Here is a 19,794-nt window from a genome sequence, read left to right as displayed (position 1 = left end):
ATTTGAACTCAATTACAGTTTTCTGAATGTGCCATTATTTGTTTAATCAAGGGAATCGTCGTTTGAGATGCTAAATGTATCCAAAGATTTAAAACATGGAAAGAAAAATAAGCTCTGAGGAAAAATATACTTAATGCTGCTTTAATGAAGAAGAATTGTTTGAAAGTGACCTCTCTCTCTCTCTCTCTCTCTCTCTCTCTCTCTCTCTCTCTCTCTCTCTCTCACACACATACACACACTCACACATGTTTGTTTTACAATCCTTGTGGGGACCAAACAATTGATTCCCATTCAAAATCCTATTTTCCCTAACCCCTAAACCTAACCCCTAACCCTAATTGTAACCCTAAACTAAGTCTAAAATTGCCTTTTTCCTTGTGGGGACTGGCGAAATGACCCCACTTGTCCGGACTTCTGGTCCCCACAAGGATAGTAAAACCAAACACACACACACACACACAGATACAATTGGATACTGTGTTGTTTGTCATTTTTTGGGCTGAAGGAATTGAAGGATTTTATCCAACTGACAATATCTTCCTCTTTTTCTTCTTTTCACTTTTATTCCTCCCCTCCCTTCCTATCTCTCTCTCTCTCTCTTCCTTTCTCATTCTCATTCTCTTTCTCTCTCTCTCTCTCTCTCTCTCTCTCTCTCTCTCTCTCTCTCTCTCTCTCTCTCTCTCTCTCTCTCTCTCTCTCTCTCTCTCTCTCTCTCTCTCTCTCTCTCTCTCTCTCTCTCTCTTCCTTTCTCATTCTCTTTCTTTTTCTCTCTCTCTCTCTCTCTCTTCCTTTCTCATTCTCTTTCTTTCTTTCTCTCTCTCTCTCTCTCTCTCTCTCTCTCTCTCTCTCTCTCTCTCTCTCCTCCTTTCTCATTCTCTCTCTCTCTCTCTCTCTCTCTCTCTCTCTCTCTCTCTCTCTCTCTCTCTCTCTCTCTCTCTCTCTCTCTCTCTCTCTCTCTCTCTCTCTCTCTCTCTCTCTCTCTCTCTCTCTCTCTCTCTCTCTCTCTCTCTCTCTCTCTCTCTCTCTCTCTCTCTCTCTCTCTCTCTCTCTCTCTCTCTCTCTCTCTCTCTCTCTCTCTCTCCCACCTGCTGTGCCTTCTTCCAGCCAGGAGACTCCAGTGGTGACCCCCTGTTGAGACAGAGATCAAAGTAAGTGACTGGAGTCCGACCCCATTTACACAACCATACAGTAGAACGAAAGACAGACTCCTAATAGACATGACAGATCTATACTCAAATACTCCTATTAAATACACTACATCCATGGACAAGTGTTTCCCTGTAAAGAGTGTTTCCATCTACACATAGGCCTAGTCTACTCTTAGAAAAAAATATGCAATCTAGAACCTAAAAGGGTTTTTCGGCTGTCCTCATAGGAGAACCCTTTGATTAACCCTTTTTGGTTTCAGGTAAAACCCTTTCCACGGAGGGCTCCACATGGAACCCAAAAGGGTTATCCTATGGGGACAGCCGAAATAACCCTTTTGGAACCCTTTTTTCTAAGAGTGAAGTGAATCCACAGTAAACTTGATGAAGCTATATCTCAGAGAAATATAAAAATGCAAATGTTTACAGGGTCATCTGATGAAAATCAAGGGTGGCAAACGATACATTTGATTTTGCATAATAACTGGTGCTGTTGTAAATGGATCACTTGGTCAGTTGCTTTTTACTTTCAATGAAATGTTAGTGACAATGGATGATGAACATAGGTTCCAGATATCCCTTTAATCCACACCACCGTATAGTCACAGTTGTGACTGAATTCAAGGCAAAAACATGACCAGATACTATATGCAGGTTCATGACTGCAACCCTCCTCGCACCATCTCTCAAGTCATTTACACTATGTGTGGTGTATAAACACATCCAAAGCTAACAATGACCCAGAGCAGATTTCACACCGCACAACTATTTCAAAGCACTGTAGACACTAAACATGGGTGACCTTCCTCCCGACCACACCACCATCACGCAGAGGAGGCTCAGCTTTAAATCTAGTGTTTGCATTAAGACTCATTTTGACCTTGGCAAGACATGCTGTAGGTTAGATTTATCTGTTCAGTCTCTGTCTGTTTCAGTGGGATATTTGTCAGGTTATATTATGTGACCATATGGCCATGACCCTCAGTCGCTATGCATTTGATATAACAGTTTGACTCCCATTGGGCTTGATAGTGTTGTTGAATTAGGGTATCAGACATTAGTTAAGAGCACTGGATAGCTCTGCTAGACCCAGTTACTGTCCCTCACTGTTGGGCGGAGCTATACTAGTTTATATAAACTATACTGGTTTATATCAACTATACTAGTTTATATCAACTATACTGGTTTATATCAACTATACTAGTTTATATCAACTATACTGGTTTATGTCAACTATACTAGTTTATATAAACTATACTGGTTTATATCAACTATACTGGTTTATATCAACTATACTGGTTTATATCAACTATACTTGTTTATATCAGCTATACTAGTTTATATCAACTATACTGGTTTATATCAGCTATACTAGTTTATATCAACTATACTGGTTTATATCAGCTACACTAGTTTATATCAACTATACTGGTTTATATCAACTATACTAGTTTATATCAACTATACTAGTTTATATCAACTATACTGGTTTATATCAACTATACTGGTTTATATCAGCTATACTAGTTTATATCAACTATACTGGTTTAATATCAGCTATACTGGTTTATATCAACTATACTGGTTTATATCAGCTATACTAGTTTATATCAACTATACTGGTTTATATCAACTATACTAGTTTATATCAGCTATACTGGTTTATATCAACTATACTGGTTTATATGAACTATACTGGTTTATATGAACTATACTGGTTTATATCAACTATACTGGTTTATATGAACTATACTGGTTTATATGAACTAAACTGGTTTATATGAACTATACTGGTATATATGAACTACAGTGCATTCGGAAAGTATTCAGACCCCTTGACCTTTTCCACATTTTGTTACGTTACAGCCTTATTCTAGAATGGATTTATTTATTTATTTATTTTCCTCATCAATCTACACAAAATACTCCATTATGACAAAGCAAAAACAGGTTTTTGGAAATTTTGGCAAATGTATTAAAAACTAAAAACAGAAATACTTTATTTACATAAGTATTCAGACCCTTTGCTATGAGACTCGAAATTGAGCTCAGGTGCATCCTGTTTCCATTGATCATCCTTGAGATGTTTCTACAACTTGATTGGAGTCCACCTGTGGACATGATTTGGAAAGGCACACCTGTCTATATAAGATCCCACAGTTGACAGTACATGTCAGAGCATTGAAGGTTCCCAAGAACACAGTGGCCTCCGTCATTCTTAAATGGAAGAAGTTTGAACCACCAAGACTCTTCCTAGAGCTGGCCGCCCGGCCAAACTGAGCAATCGGGGGAGAAGGGCCTTGGTCAGGGAGGTGACCAAGAACCCGATGGTCACTCTGACAGAGCTCCAGAGTTCCTCTATGGAGATGGGAGAACCTTCCAGAAGAACAATAATCTCTGCTGCACTCCACCAATCAGGCATTTATGGTAGAGTGGGCAGACGGAAGCCACTCCTCAGTAAAAGGCACATGACAGCCCGCTTGGAGTTTGCCAAAAGGCACCTAAAGGACTCTCAGACCATGAGAAACAAGATTCTCTGGTCTGATGAAACCAAGATTGAACTCTTTGGCCTGAATGCCAAGCGTCACGTCTGGAGGAAACCTAGCACCATCCCTACGGTGAAGCATGGTGGTGGCAGCATCATGCTGTGGGGATGTTTTCCAGCGGCAGGAACTGGGAGACTAGTCAGGATCAAGGGAAAGATGAACAGAGCAAAGTACAGAGAGATCCTTGATGAAAACCTGCTTAGGCTCGAGACGAAATCGAGGACCGGCAAACCGTGCCAATATATCCTCCAAACACCGGCTTCTCGGGAAATATCACTTTTATACAACCGGTTACCAACTTATTCAAATAATGATTGACATATTTTCATTAAAAACGTTTTTTTTAAATGAATTTATTCATACTATTTCATCCTTCCACAAAATATAGTCCTGACACAAATGTAGGGTTGCTACCCAAGCCGGCTGGTCGTTCGTTCAATCGGTTCGGTTGCTGGAGATGCGACCCAGTCGTTCAGTCTTTTTGTTCTGTATCTATGGACGCGACCCAGTCGTTCATTCTAAATGTTCCATTGCGAGACTGGCTGGCAACGTTCTTATCCCTTGCTTGCTAGCTAGCCAACTATGGCTAATTTACGATCACGTCAAAAAGGGCAGCCAGACTAAAAGTAAAGTAGCTGCCTTTGCATTTGTTTAAGCTGTTTTTAGTGACATTTATTTGGATACATCCATAACAATGAGCTAATGAGGCGTGATTTCACCTGGCATAGAACATTTGCTCACTCGTCAGGATACTGTTGTTCAGAGGAGCTAGCCAACAACACAGCTAAAACAATCACTTCAAACTGAAGCTGGAAAGACTGCAAACTATCTGCACTTTGTTTCATTTGACCCTTTTTCAATTGACATTTCTTTGTATATATCCATAAAAATTATGCCAGCTGATTCATGATTTCGACTGGCTGAGAAACGCTGCTTGCCTGTCTGTCTCGTCCTGACTCCCGACACATTCATTACTATGGGACAGCTGGAGATCGAATTTGAATATTGAAACAATGTTGCGAATGTCAGAGAGACAGACATCAAGGTATATACAAATCTCAGCTGTAGAAAACTAAATGTTAGTCTAAAAGAAATGTGAGATAATGTTTATATGCTTTTTATAGTGGAGATCAAATGTATAAATTGCTTGGCTGGGCTGATGAGACAGTGGATTGCGCAGTCAGATGGAACAGAGTCAATAGGCATTTTAACGTCATAGATTTAGCCGGTGGTAACTTGTGGAATAGACACGGGCTGGAATGAAGTTTTAACCAATCAGCATTCAGGATTAGACCCACCCGTTGTATAATGGTTTATATGAACTATACTGGTTTATATGAACTCATATCCTCCTCTGTGTTTCCCTCAGTGGAGTCGGGGGGTGATTGTGAGGTGCCGTGAACCCCTCCTTAATAAAGCCCAGCTGTGGAATGATCAAATAGTATGAAAAAGTATGAAAATGTATGTACTCACTAACTGTAAGTCACTCTGGATAAGAGTGTCTGCTAAATGACTAAAATGTAAATCTAAAATCTAAAATGTAAAATCTAATTAAAGCGCTGGTGTTCACCAATGTAGAATTATCTCTGGAATGATAACAACCTGTGATATGTGCAGTGGAATGAGCTGGGCAGGTCTTGGGGAATGAGGGGATTGTGTGGCAACCCTCTTCAAAGGGGGTGACACTCTAGATCCAAACTGCTACAGACCTATATCCATCCTGCCCTGCCTTTCGAAAGTATTTGAAAGCCAAGTTAACAAACAGATCACCGACCATTTCGAATACCACCGTACCTTCTCCGCTATGCAATCCGGTTTCCGAGCTGGTCATGGGTGCACTTCAGCCACGCTCAAGGTCCTAAACGATATTATAACCGCGATTGATAATAGACAGTACTGTGCAGCCGTCGTCATCGACCTGGCCAAGGCTTTCGACTCTGTCAACCACCGCATTCTTATTGGCAGACTAAATAGCCTTGGTTTCTCAAATGACTGCCTCGCCTGGTTCACCAACTACTTCTCAGATAGAGTTCAGTGTGTCAAATCGGAGGGCCTGTTGTCTGGACCTATGGCAGTCTCTATGGGGGTGCCACAGGGTTCAATTCTTGGGCCGACACTTTTCTCCGTGTATATCAATGATGTCGCTCTTGCTGCTGGTGACTCTCAGATCCACCTCTACGCAGACGACACCATTTTGTATACATCTGGCCCTTCATTGGACACTGTGTTAACAAACCTCCAAACGAGCTTCAATGCCACACAACACTCCTTCAGTAGCCTCCAGCTGCTCTTAAACACTAGTAAAACTAAATGCATGCTTTTCAATCGAACGCTGCTGGCATCCGCCCACCCGACTAGAATCACCACTCTCGACGGGTCTGACCTAGAGTATGTGGACAACTACAAATACCTAGGTGTCTGGTTAGACTGTAAACTCTCCTTCCAGACTCACATAAAGAATCTCCAATCCAAAGTTAAATCTAGAATCGGCTTCCCTATTTCGCAACAAAGCCTCCTTCACTCATGCTGCCAAACATGCCCTCGTAAAACGGACTATCCTACCGATCCTTGACTTCGGCGATGTCATTTACAAAATAGCCTCCAACACTCTACTCAGCAAATTGGATGTAGTCTATCACAGTGCCATCCGTTTTGTCTCCAAAGCCCCATACACTACCCACCACTGTGACCTGTACGCTCTTGTTGGCTGGTCCTCACTACATGTTCGTCGTCAAACCCACTGGCTCCAGGCCATCTATAAATCACTGCTAGGCAAATCCCCGCCTTATCTTAGCTCATTGGTCACCATAGCAGTACCCACCCGTAGTCTGCGCTCCAGCAGGTATATCTCACTGGTCATTCCCAAAGCCAACACCTCCTTTGGCCGCCATTCCTTCCAGTTCTCTGCTGCCAATGACTGGAACGAATTGCAAAAATCTCTGAAGCTGGAGACTCTTATCTCCCTCACTAACTTTAAGCATCAGTTGTCAGAGCACCTTACCGATCACTGCACCTGTACACAGCCCATCTGAATTTAGCCCACCCAACTACCTCATCCCTATATTGTTATTTATTTTGCTCTTTTGCACCCCAGTATCTCTATTTGCACATCATCTCTTGCACATCTAGCATTCCAGTGTTAATACTATTGTAATTATTTTGCACTATAGCCTATTTATTGCCTTACCTCCATAACTTGCTACATTTCCACACACTGTATATATATTTTCTGTTGTATTTTTGACTTTATGTTTTTTTACCCCATATGTAACTCTGTGTTGTTTTTATTGCACTGCTTTGCTTTATCTTGGCCAGGTCGCAGTTGTAAATGAGAACCTGTTCTCAACTGGCTTACCTGGTTAAATAAAGGTGAAATAAAACAAAATAAAAGCCGACATGTTGTTCACATATATCCCTTTCATACACAGACCAAAATCCCAATATTTTACCATGCCTGCTTTTAGATACTATATTTTATATCTGAAAGGGGTAGGGGGTAAAAAACAAGGAAAAATAAAAGCCAGCTAAAGACCTAGTCATGATTCCTTCATTTTCACGGACCCTGTAACCAAAATACAGGTATCAGGTCTGTGTGACTGGTTCACTGCTTTTTTGCAGGTAAACCCATTAACACTTCCATTGTTTAACACCTCCCTAATTTGAAATGCAAACAGCCTCCATGGTTTAACAACACCACCCACCCCTCCCAATTTGCCAGTTACCCACTGATATGTATAAAAGGGGTCTCCCTGCAAGAAGGTGGTAAATAAGGGGCTGTTTGAAAGGGGTTCATACAAACATTGCCTCATATTTTTTTACAGGTAATATACCACATCTTCTCTCTGAAATGGGTAGTAGATGCCAGGAGGGAGCTAATGAAGGCCAGATGGATCCTCTGGATGCAGGCCTTAAATGATCCCTCAGAGTACATTAGAGACTTGCAATGTTGTAGGCTATTTACAATATGTTGCAGATTCTTTAGGTATGTGTTTTGGTATGCTGATGATATGTTGTGATCCTGTAGGTATCTTGAGGTTTGATGTGGCTGGTTGTGAGGGCAGCCATGGTGTTCCGGCATTTTATCAGGTGTTCAATCAGTATTATTCTGTTGTGTGTTGTATTAAGCCCTGATGTGTCGTGTCTAGTTTTGTGTGCTTGCAAAACAGGTTGATATTGAATGGAACAAATTAATGGTTTGTCATCTGATAATGTAAATGAGACATCTAAATATTCCCCTTCTGGGGTATTTACATAACCAGTTTGGCTTTTAATACTTATGGAAATTCAAACGTTTGTCCAATTTGCCAATTATTATTTGTTATTATAAAAAAGGGTTTTAGGATGAGAGGTAGGCTAAATGTCATTCTGGTATCACAAACATTAATTACATAAATTAAAGATAACACAAAAATAAAAGAACGCTCATTGACAGTTTTGTCTCAGCCAAGTGTTTGATGAATATAACACAGACAATCCTTTGCATGTAAATGTATCCAAAACTTGCAATTACTAGGCACTTTTGAATATTGATTAGAGAAGACAAGGACACAGAAGTGAAGCACTTATGAATGTATGAAAGAGCTTCTGAAACAGTGCCATTAGTAACTACTTCTCAGCCTCTAGTGCTGCTTTTCCCACTAAATGCAGGCTGATTTGACTGGTGATGAGAAACAATGTAATTTAATTTTTGCTGATATTGCATAATATGTACTTCATAGATGTATGGTAAAATAATCAATTAGCAATGGTCATCGCTGATGTATTTAAGCTTACAATGTAAGTCTCGCATGGAATATATTCTGGCACTTTATTTAAAGGCACTTAAAGCACTTCATACTATTTATGTCTGTCCAAGAAAATGTACATTGTTAAGCCTATAAACCCTTGATATAGATTTTATTTAAAGCATTAAAATATTTCTATAGACATTGGGGGAAAGAAATTGATTCTCAATATAAACAAATGGCAATTTTGAGGAGGTCTTAGGTTAAGTGAATACTTTCCATAATTTATTTCCTTAAATTAAATTTTTCCATGGCCATTAAGAAATACACATGTGAATATTCTTGTCACCCAAAGTAGTTGCTTACAATAAACTGATTCAAAGTGAGTATTTGACAGTGGTTTTACAGCCAGTGATGTATCCCACCTCCTGACCCTCCAAACTGTGGACATGCAGGTCCTTGGCCCAGACTCAGCGTGTCTGTCTGTCTGTCTGTCTGTCTGTCTGTCTGTCTGTCTGTAGCGCTGCAGCGCTGTTTGTCAACACATAGAGAGGATGAGGCGCGTGGAGCGACGTGCTGCTCGGGTAGTGTCTGGCTCACAGACATGGAGCTACGACACGATGTGACAAGCAACAGATGTGTCACACTGCCTGGAATCAAACGAGCCATCCAGCGCTGAGCTGAGCATGCAGTAAGACACGGCTCCTGTGAACTGAACGCTGTGCTGCTGGCAGTGGCAGGCAGGCAGACAGGCGAGGCGGGCTTGGCGAGGCAGTGCAAGCGTTACTCCTTGCTTGCCATTTGAGCTGAGGGAAGACAGGACAGGCCTGGTTACTGGGCCTCTCTCTGACGCTGCCTCCCAGTCACTCTGACATCTGAGGTCTGGACTGGAGCTCTGATCAGATAGACGCTCTCAAAGGCCCTCACAGCCACAGTGTGAGGCACAGTCACAGTGAGATAATAGCCTAGAGGAACATGAATGCTCTATGTTGAGCGCAGAGAGATTTGACTGACAATAACATCATGACATAGAGTACATGTTTGTTGTGTACTTGTTTACTACTCAGTACTGTAATATGGTCTTCCCCAGTTTATGGTTTTCAGGTTATGTATTTAGTAAATGGATGAGCTTCTGTCAGAGACAGAGAAGAGTCTGGCACTCTGAGAGGAAGAAACTTAAGCCACACTATAGACTCATCCTATCCATCCTAGTGGATGGAAAACCATTTTGTCTGTTTGACTGGCTGTAAAAGTGCAGCAAACATTGGTGATACGAGGGACAACCTTAATAATATCCTCTGCAGTTTAATCTTCTGATCTGTTCGGCCCTGTAAGCAAATTGTGTGGGCTTGTGTTAGTGAGGGGGGAGCAACAGGAATACATCGTCTCAACAAGTGAATGGATGAAGGCGCCCTGACAGCTGCTTGACTGATCATTTACTAGAGTCACCCTGCATCTGTTTACCACAGCACAGCCACATGATGCTGGAGCTCCATGGCTGCGTTTACACAGGCAGCCCAATTCTGATATTTTTTCACTAATTGGTCTTGTGACTAATCACATCAGCTCTGAAAAAGATTTGATGTGAAAAGATCTGATGTGATTGGTCAATTAGTGGAAAAATATCAGAATTGGGCTGCCTGTGTAAACACAGCCCATGTGTGTAATTTAGCTATTTTCCTTGGCTCTGCTGTAGCCTGTGCTAACTTATAGTTATGTCCTTCAGCCTCACTCACTCACTGCTGCTAAACTTTCCGTCATAGCTTGGGGGGAACATTTATATGATCATAATCACGCCTAGCCAACACCGCTATGTAAATATGGTATTATCGGCGATTCAAATTTGGTTAAGAGGCATGAACGTGGGTGATACAGACAGTTCTGTCTCTGACACAGGCGATATAGGCTGCAGTTTGGAATCAGGGTAACTTGCTTTTAGGTAATATAGATATGTTACAGGAATGTAATCATGTAAAATAAAAAGAACAACAACAACATTTCTCACTTTACATAAACGGCGTTGATGTGAAGAATTAATCTGTTGATGTGCAACTCCAGTTCACGTATATGGAAATTGAAATGGAATATCTAGATCTGAATTGTGTTATTTCAATATTCAAATATTAATACAAAACAACTGAATGCTGCATGACTCTAACTATTTGCATACAGCTGTTTGGTGAACAGAGATGACTTGCTAAAGAGAAACGGGGAATTTAGTGAGTGGCACTCAAACAAACCTTTTGTCTTCCTGCTGTAGTCAAATGGAAGTACAGTGTTGATGTGCATGTACTGGACTGACATACAGTACATGTTGTACTTGTTTTTAATAGCAAAAATATCTACAGTAATTCAGCATTCTCTCGTGACATAATGCAGTGCCTTAAATGCCAACTTTGGAAACCTTTCACATTGTTCCTATTTATCCAAAGGATCCAATATCCTTGAATGCCTGGCTAGTATGAAGAGTCAACTCAATTCCACAGTTTTTTTTGGATCATTACTCTTTGGGTTCCAGCATAATAGATGCTATTGTGTCCCCACTGTAGATGTTTGTTTGAATACACCACTCACTCTGACTCTTTCTTAGAAATATATGTTACACCCAACAAGCAGCCCTTCTCTCCTCCTCCTCCTCCTCCTCCTCCTCTTCCTCCTCCTCTGTTAGCGTGGGAATGAGCCTGTAGGTCAGGCATTGGGAAGACAGACGGCGAGGGAGGGGGGGGGGGGGACCCCTCCACTATTTGACAGGGTTAAACATTGTGAAAGATTGCCACTGCAAGCTGTGACATCTGTAGCAAGTATCAACGCGAACTGTAATTAAGTAGAATCTGCTATTTTAAATTCTATATGCTACGTAATAACAGGCAGTAATGAATAATTTAAGGGAAGGGGCTGCCGTCTGACATTTTTTCTCCTGTGTTTAAATTTAGCCCGTGTCATTGTCCGGCACTTTGATTAATTGGTTATCTCTCTTGACTATACATCTCAATGAAATATCTCTTTCCATCTGTCATTAAACTGCACATGGAATTGGTTCTATGTTTCCAATCAGGTACTGCAGACACGCATATCATTTGATTAAAAAAGAAAATAGCCACCAGGATGTACTGTTAACCATAGTACACCGTTATGACTGTGACCAAATATGGAGTATCATTTGGAGAGTTGCTATTCTTTTATCTGTTGCATTAGGCTTGTGCACATTGCTCACCCCAAAATTACATTGAATGATTCTGTATGATAATGGGATTGAGAGTTTATACTGTCATACATTTATATGATCAGCTTAAATCTGGTTTTAAACAGGACTGAGGTGTGTGGAGCTCTGTGAAGGAGCTGTATTACTGGTGCTAGACCTGAGAGCTGAGAGCTGAAAGAGGCCTGGTCTACACAGTGAAGAGTGACCAGTCAGCCAGAGATTGGCTAGCCTGTCAAATAAATATTAGGCCTTCATTTCTTCATCTAATCCCTGTAAATCTCTCACGCAATAACTTTGGGAACAGAGAGCTGGTATCGGAGCGCGGCTTTACAGCGTGTGTCTCTTCCTCTATCGCTACACGTACACCTCAGTGAACAAAACAACATGTTGTTTTCAATTGCTGTGGTCAGTCCCTCCGGCAGACATGTTTGGATTACAGATTTCAAATAGCGGTTTAAATTGGGACATTTTCTCCCAGGTACAGTAATTAAGCGATTTAATTATTTATTTTGTGGATGGTGGAGTGTTTTCAGGGTAAACTTTTTCTGTAGCAACACCACATAGTCATTAAGAAAAGCAAGTTAGACTGGACTTTGATAGCCATTTACATGCTGTAAACTACCAAAGGCTTTGTAGTGTAAACCTTTCCAGTTAAATATCCCCACATTAAGCTATTGGATGTCTCTCTTTGGTTTCCTCTTCAACATTTCTGATCATTCTTTTTATTGAATTATTAATTTGTATGTGTTGAATTATTGAATGAAGTTAATATCTGATCATTCTATATATATTAACATTCTAAAATATTCATGATCGATGTTAAAAATGATGAAGTTACAGACCTATTAACATAAACAGACACAGGAAAGTTTGTCAAAGTTTGTCAAAGTCAAGTTTGCAGGGAGGACTGACTGACCTCATGGTGATTTGTGCATACGTTTCCCTAGATATCCCTCTAGGGTCAGTTCATATAGAATAACTATGTTTAGTTGGCTGTCTGTGTGCTTCCTGTCTGACCAGTGTCATGGGTGGATGCAGCTCAGGGCCTCAGGTAATGGCAGGTGGGGGGACTTAATGACTTGATGACCTTTCGTCTGCATGTGATCTGTCACATCTCAACTGTCTGCAGCGGACTCCAGTTCAGTCAGAGGGCAGCCTACTTTCAACTCTCTGATTGGCAAGTAGAACCCCAATGAGGTGCATTGTTCACTGTTCTTTTAACCCCTCCTAACCACAGCTTGTCTGAGAGTACAACTAGTTCAACTGAGAGTAGGTTTGGTTGAACAGTGCTAATGTTCTTTTTGAAATTGTAGTTTTATATTTTTCTCTCCAAGTATTTGCAGTGAAATATAGTTGAACCAATGGCTCCAGGAGAGTTTAATCTACTCTTTTGTCTGTTTTGATTAATCAGTTTATTTCTTCTTTTTTGATAACAGTAAAGATTTGATATATTTTTTGGATGTCTTTAGTTTGTTCTTATAATTGCCCCATTGTATACATCAAATATGGAAATCAGAAAAAAATATACAATTTCTGTAACCATAATGATAAGCACCTTAAAATGTGGTTCCATTAATGATGTTTTAAATGTTAATGTCAGTTGAGAGCACAATAAAGATGATATGATAGACTCACTATTCAAAATCTGAAAGCCAGGGAGAAGTACATTATTTCCAATATTTGATATTTAAATTATTTTCAAATGAACCGAGACATGAGCAGAGCAAAGGCGAGGTGTTTCCCCTGGTGATACTCGGGGTGTCTATGTTTCCTTGGTGTGTCTCCGGCTCATTAATGTTCTGAGCATGTGAGAGAACCAGCAGCACTGTACTCCATAACCCATGGCACTGTGCTGTGCGCTGTGCTGTGTGAAACCCTGGGCCCCATGCATACATGCACACACAGAAATCCCCCAGCCGTTTAAAGTCCACCGGCTCATTCAGGAAAGGATGGCCGCCGAGCTGTCCTGATTAAAATGACAATAGTCTAATTAACTCGACCTCGGTGTCAGTGCACAAAACGGCTGCTTGCCCTCAACTTTCTGTCTGAAAACCCTTTGTCTTCACTCCATCCCAAAAAATAAGATGTTTTTCAGGCAAACGCCTCAACCCCTTCAATGAGATTTGCGAATGGCAATTATTTTTTATAAGCTAAATAAATCTAGGCAAAGTTTCTATATTTTTTCCTTCTGTGAAATCCTTGAGGGATCCGCCATTTGGGGGATAGTATTACAAGCACCTTCAAGCACCGTTAGTCGTTTAAAATATTATATACAATTATAAAACGGTCTGTTTGTGCTCAACCTGATTTTATTTCAAACATGGTTAATTACATTCACTCTCCAGTGATCTCCCTCTCTGAAGAGACAGAAGACAGTGGGCTCATCCCCCTGGCCCCCTCGTCCTCTGCCCCCTAACTCCTAGCTCTGTGAACAGACAGACAGACCAGATAAAGACAGGCCAGAGTAGGAGGATTGAGCCAAATTATAGCAACGTTGAACATTTTAACCAGATAACAATTTCGTCTTTCATGCTAAACAACAGAGATATTTGAAAGGGGGATTTTACTCTTGCCCTATGATCGGTTGCCATTATTTGATACTCTCATCTAAAGGAAGCGGGAGTGGGGGAAAGAAAACACAACAAAAAACTTTAATGACCGAACTGGAAATGGCTTTCTGTTCTATTATCCTTCTGCTGGTGATTAAGGTCTATAGGGAGATAATTACGCTTTAGTCTTGAGTTAATGAAACAAAAACTTCTCTCTTCTTCTAAAAGGAAGGGCAGATCATTTGTGCTGCTATCTGCAGACATCTCCCGCCCTTGACGAGCCACATTGAGAATTGGTTTTGTTTTAAGGTTGGAGTCCCCCCGCCCTCTTCCCCTCGCCTTTCAGTCTAGGACTGATATGAGGGATTTCTCACTCTCACCAATGCTGGTGTCTGGTGGAATCTGAATACTATAGCTGCATGCAGGTAAAGGGGAAAACAACATCAAATGAAAACATCACAACATGTGCTCTGGGATGTGTGCTGAATGGACACAATAACACCCCCTTCCAATAGCTACAGCGCACACAGGGCAAAATATACAAGGACAAATACCTCACCCACTGGTCCCTAATGCCGATCTAACAAGGACTACCAGAAAGTAGCCAAAAATGACACCTACAGATGTAGGATCTTAATTTGACCTATACTGTCACAGCAAAATAATGCTGCAGCAACAGGATTTGAACGTTTAGTCCACGATGTTGCTTGATCGGTGGTTAGGCTATGAGCTGAACAAAAAAGGGCCTAATGAAAAGTGCAATACTGTTAATATAACTGTGTGTTAGTGTGGGCTTTTAGTGAATTTGTGTAAATCGCGACGCTCGTCTGCATTTCCTGCGGTGCAGGAAAATTCTCAGCAACAAAATATTGATCAAATTAAGATTCTACATCTGTATGTATTAAATATAAATAAAACACACAGGTTTTCATTTACTACGGAAGAAACACAGGGGCCACGTGTATCATTTAACTTCTAACAGCCCAAAGAGACATCTCTTTTGAAATGAATGGAAGTGAAGTATGGACTAGCCAGTGTTTGGTATGTCTGAGCCATGTAGCACAAGTGGCCACAGAACACATATTTAACTGTCCTTGCGGAAGTTCACATCTGGTGTGTGGAGCTGAGCTGGGAGACTCGACGGCAGGGCAGTCCCTCCTCCCCCGACACCACTCTCACATTTCATCATCTGTTCTCCAGCGCCGGGGCGCTCCGGCATAAGTTGGCCGCTCTGGATCCATCTGTTGTTATTATTTTCCACTGATAATTGGCTCGAACAATGGAATGCCTGTGTCCCCCTGCCTTTGAAACTCTATACCCTGTTTATTTTCCAGAGGTCTCATTTCTGCTCTCCGCAGCTCTCTCCTTCTCTCTCTCTCGCTCTCTCTGGCCCTCATTCTCTCCCTGCCTCTTTCTCCCCTTCTCTCTGTCTCTCTCTCCCCTTTACTCCCTCCCTAGCCCGGTGTCTGCACCCCTCTTCCTCCATTTCTGCTTCTCCCCCTTCTAATTTGGAGAAGGGCTTGCATGAAAAGGAAATCTTTGACTGGGCATCAGTATGTCACTCAGCATCTAAAGCTGGGCTCGAGATTTTCTTCGGGGCTCAGCTCCCGTTCTCTTTGGTTCACTTGAAGTTTCAGTCATGAAGCCTGGCAGATTCAGGCAGACACTCCAGGAGTCTTGCACCGTTATGAGTTTCTGCATTCATATCCCGAGAGATGAGAGATGAGAGATGAGAGAGAGAGAGAGAGAGAGAGAGAGAGAGAGAGAGAGAGAGAGAGAGAGAGAGAGAGAGAGAGAGAGAGAGAGAGAGAGAGAGAGAGAGAGAGAGAGAGAGAGAGAGAGAGAGAGAGAGAGAGAGAGAGAGAGAGAGAGAGAGAGAGAGAGAGAGAGAGAGAGAGAGAGAGAGAGAGAGAGAGAGAGAGAGAGAGAGAGAGAGAGAGAGAGAGAGAGAGAGAGAGAGAGAGAGAGAGAGAGAGAGAGAGAGAGAGAGAGAGAGAGAGAGAGAGAGAGAGAGGAGAGAGAGAGAAAGAGAAGGAGAGAAGGATAAAGAGAATGGAGGGGTATGAGAGGGGAGAGTGGAAAAAAAAAAAAAAAAAAAAAAATTATAATAAAATTTAAATAAAAAAACTATAGACTGTAAGACTGTAAGAGCTGGACAATTGTAGCTGTTCTGAATCGTATCCGTTTTTTCCCTGGCTTTAGAGACTCAGCCTTTATTTCCAATACATCCATTAGGAGGTGTGCATAGGAGTGCAGCAGGGGAGGCATGATAAGCAGTAGCAGTATGATACTTTAACTGGACATAATTGAAAGGAATATTCATACCCAAACATGACCTACTTTAATTACATTTTAATTACACTATACAGTTTTAGTTAATGTATATATCCTTTAGAATTTCCTATAGATGATATAGAATGTCACATTTTCTTACACAAGTTAAGCGAGTAGCTGAAATTGATATTTTAAAAGTTGAAGATGAGGTATTTGTTATTTATGTATTAAAAACAACTGATAGAAAAACAATTGTCTTTGTTGTAGTCCTACAACAAAAGTAATGTATTTGAAGTGTCTTTACAACAAACATTGAGCACTCTATAACACTGAGGACAAACTAAGTAGCTTTTTTGTTCTGTACTGGTTGTTTGACCGTTCTGGTGTTCGTTCATTTGTTCTGCTGGCTCTTGTCTAATTAAACGGGCAGAGGACAGGTATGGCTCTCAGCAGGCGCCTGCTCTGCTCTGCCTGGTCTGTGCCAGTCCTTCATTTGCTGAGTGTTTGTGTTTATGCAAAGGGACCTCTTCCTGCATATTTAATCTAGAGCAAGGCTCTGGTTTTTGTTGTGTTTAGTCCACATACCTCCAGTTCCTCTGAACACTGCAGTCAGGGCTCCCTTCAGCTCTCTCGCACTACTACTTTTACTGCTACTACCACTGACAGGCTTTTCTTCTGTTTGAGAAGTGGATTGTAGAAGTCTTGTTAAACCTGGGGGAATCTACAGTCATGTTTCAGTAATGTAATGAAACTCAGGCTCACTGTTCATGGGTAAGTCAGGAAAGATTTTAATTGTACTCTTTCTCCTTTTGTTCTCTGGCCTTTTCTGGGTTGATGTTGCATGTGTCTGTATTGTGGATTTGTTCTGTAAGTGCTGCAAAGAACTGTGCCGTAGGTAGAAGGATGCGTTCCTCTGAAGAGCTGAAGTTATTCTGGAGCTCCAGGGTTTAGACTTAAGGCTTCTGACAGACTTAAGGGCTGCCTGGCCGGCAGTCCTCATAGAAGAGGCTTGCATCGTGTGAACTAAACTAAACTGTGTGTGCGAGCGTGAGCTGCTCCTGTTCTCTAGTTCAGTAGGGTGTGATAGTAAAGGAGTGAATGTGCTGCTGTGATGGGTGAGGGTATCAGTTCCTCTCTCCTCTCCCTCCGTCTTTGTCCGGGGAAATGGAATCTGCGGGTTATTGATATTAATAGCACACAGGATCTGTGCTGGGCGAATGGAGGAGCAGGACACAGAGACTTGGGAGAGTGGAAACGTTATATCGCAGGAGAGAATTGACAGTCCTCCTGTTTGACAGGGTGAAAAGGAATTGGCTGTAAAAATAGCATTGCATAATCTGGCTGTCGGTTAGCCCCTTTGTGCTGTCCGTGTGTGTAGGGTTCTCTCTCTCCCTCTCCTCCCTCCCTCCCTCCTCTCTCTCGCTCACTCTCGCTTGCTCTCTCTCTCTCGCTCTCTCTCTCTCTGCCTCTCTCTGTCCCAGCTATTAGTTTTCAACTGTAGGAGAAACCAAATGTAGTTATTTTTCTGATGTTTGCTTCATGGATCAGTAGATTAGAATCTGTGTAGAGCCAGAGTGAAGTAATTTGGGTATACAGAGGAAGGGAATGCTCTATTCAAAGAGCTCTGTTAACATTTAAATAGTGAAAAGATATGCGCTGCCTTGTTTGTTTAGGGTTAGGAGTGAAATTCCACTTCCTTGGTATTAAGGCGGCAAACCTCTCTCTGTGTACTTTGTTCTTAGCTCAGCAAAACATGAGTTGCAGGTCCAAAGAATCTCTGGGATCAGACAGGCTGACATTCAGCAGGCTGCACTGTTGCCTTTTCAGTTTACAGAAAGAAAATAAAGAAAAAAGTTGGGTTTAATTGGAGGTTTTGAGCCTGTTTGCGTGCTGTTGTTTACAGACTATGTGGGTGTGCAATATAATGCCACAATCCTTGCCAATCGCGTTGAAAGAGAAAATACACTTGATAATTTAAAGCCGTTTTTATGAGACGTAGTTATGTTTTCATTGAATCAGTGTCTTAATAAAGCTTGAAAAGAAATGAAGGAAAAAATACTGTTCAGTCAGTCCTTTAGTGAATCACATATAAACAGCTGCATTTGTTTGAAAATGAGTCATGTCTTAGATTTTCCTGTGTTTCAGAGCACAGACAGCGACTTGGAAAATCTTCGGCACACACACCCTAAAAACAAACACTAATGTCCTGAATATAGATATCACTGACTCTGCACTGCCTATCCTGTTGGACGCCCTCTTATTATCCTTAATAAACTCTTTATATTTATCCACACCACCCATTTACAGGAGGAATGTTCAACCAAACCAATACTATTTTTTGTTTTCACGTAATGCTGTCTAGTTCATGGTATGATAAATAGACAGATATGTGTAGAATGATGCAGCTAGCGTCACTAAGTGATTGAAACATGCTGGCTAGGCTTAAAGACAGTGAGTGAGGAAACTGTTCTATTGACAGACAGCTATCGAGTTGGGCATTAATTCATATGGTAATGACGTGTGAAAGTTCATTAACAACCCGCCACAGAAGTAGCCACAGATATCGTGTTAAGCATGCTCAGAGTAATTAATGGAATAACTTTACTTTGTGGTAAATATTCATGGCCTCTTCTTTTCTGTCAGAATGGTGTGAAGAGAGTGGAGCGTCTGTCCATTAGAAGGGCTGAAGAGCCGTCCAGAGTGGAATTTGGGCATTTTGTTGGGATTGGGTGTGTTTCAGTGGAGGGGTATTAATTCCTATTTTGAACATGCGATCCTGCAACAAAGCCAGAGGCAGCATTGATAACATACCTAGAACATGAGAGCATGTAGAGCATATTGTGAAGCAGTGACCTCCACGCAGAGAGTGTCCACCCTACAGTTCTGAACACAGGTCCTGAACACAGACTGAAATTAGTCTTTGTTCACATTCAGATACAGTGCATTTGGAAAGTTTTCAGAAATCTTCCCTTTTCCACATTTTGTGACGTTACAGCCTTATTCTAAAATTAAAATAAATAAAAAAATGTCCTCATCAATATACACACAATACCCCATAAAAACAAAGAAAAAAAATTACTGTAATATCTTATTTAGATAAGTATTCAGACCCTTTGCTATGAGACTCGAAATTGAGCTTAGGTGAATCCTGTTTCCATTGATCATCCTTGAGATGTTTCTACAACTTGGAGTCCACATGTGGTAAATTGAATTGATTGGACATGATTTGGAAAGGCACACACCTGTCTATATAAGGTCCCACAGTTGACAGTGCATGTCAGAGCAAAAACCAAGCCATGAGGTCGAAGGAATTGTCCGTAGCGCTCCGAGACAGGATTGTGTCGAGGCACAGAT

The 19,794-nt window shown here is 41.3% G+C and overlaps 1 protein-coding gene across 3 annotated transcripts in view; it reads left to right on the top strand.

The window, feature by feature from the left end:
* The window catches only part of LOC121575040 (forkhead box protein P1-B-like), a 251,168-nt gene that overhangs the window by 63,168 nt on the left and 168,206 nt on the right, over positions 1-19,794 (top strand). For all 3 annotated transcript variants that reach the window (XM_041887826.2, XM_041887824.2, XM_041887825.2), the window contains exon 3: positions 1,105-1,148. The gene's annotated coding sequence lies outside the window, so the exon portion shown is untranslated. The remainder of the gene's footprint in view (positions 1-1,104; positions 1,149-19,794) is intronic.

Source organism: Coregonus clupeaformis, chromosome 10 (assembly GCF_020615455.1).
Source record: "Coregonus clupeaformis isolate EN_2021a chromosome 10, ASM2061545v1, whole genome shotgun sequence".
Lineage (NCBI taxonomy): Eukaryota > Metazoa > Chordata > Actinopteri > Salmoniformes > Salmonidae > Coregonus > Coregonus clupeaformis.
Note: the sequence above shows the minus strand (reverse complement) of the source record. Positions and strands in the feature narration are given on the sequence as shown.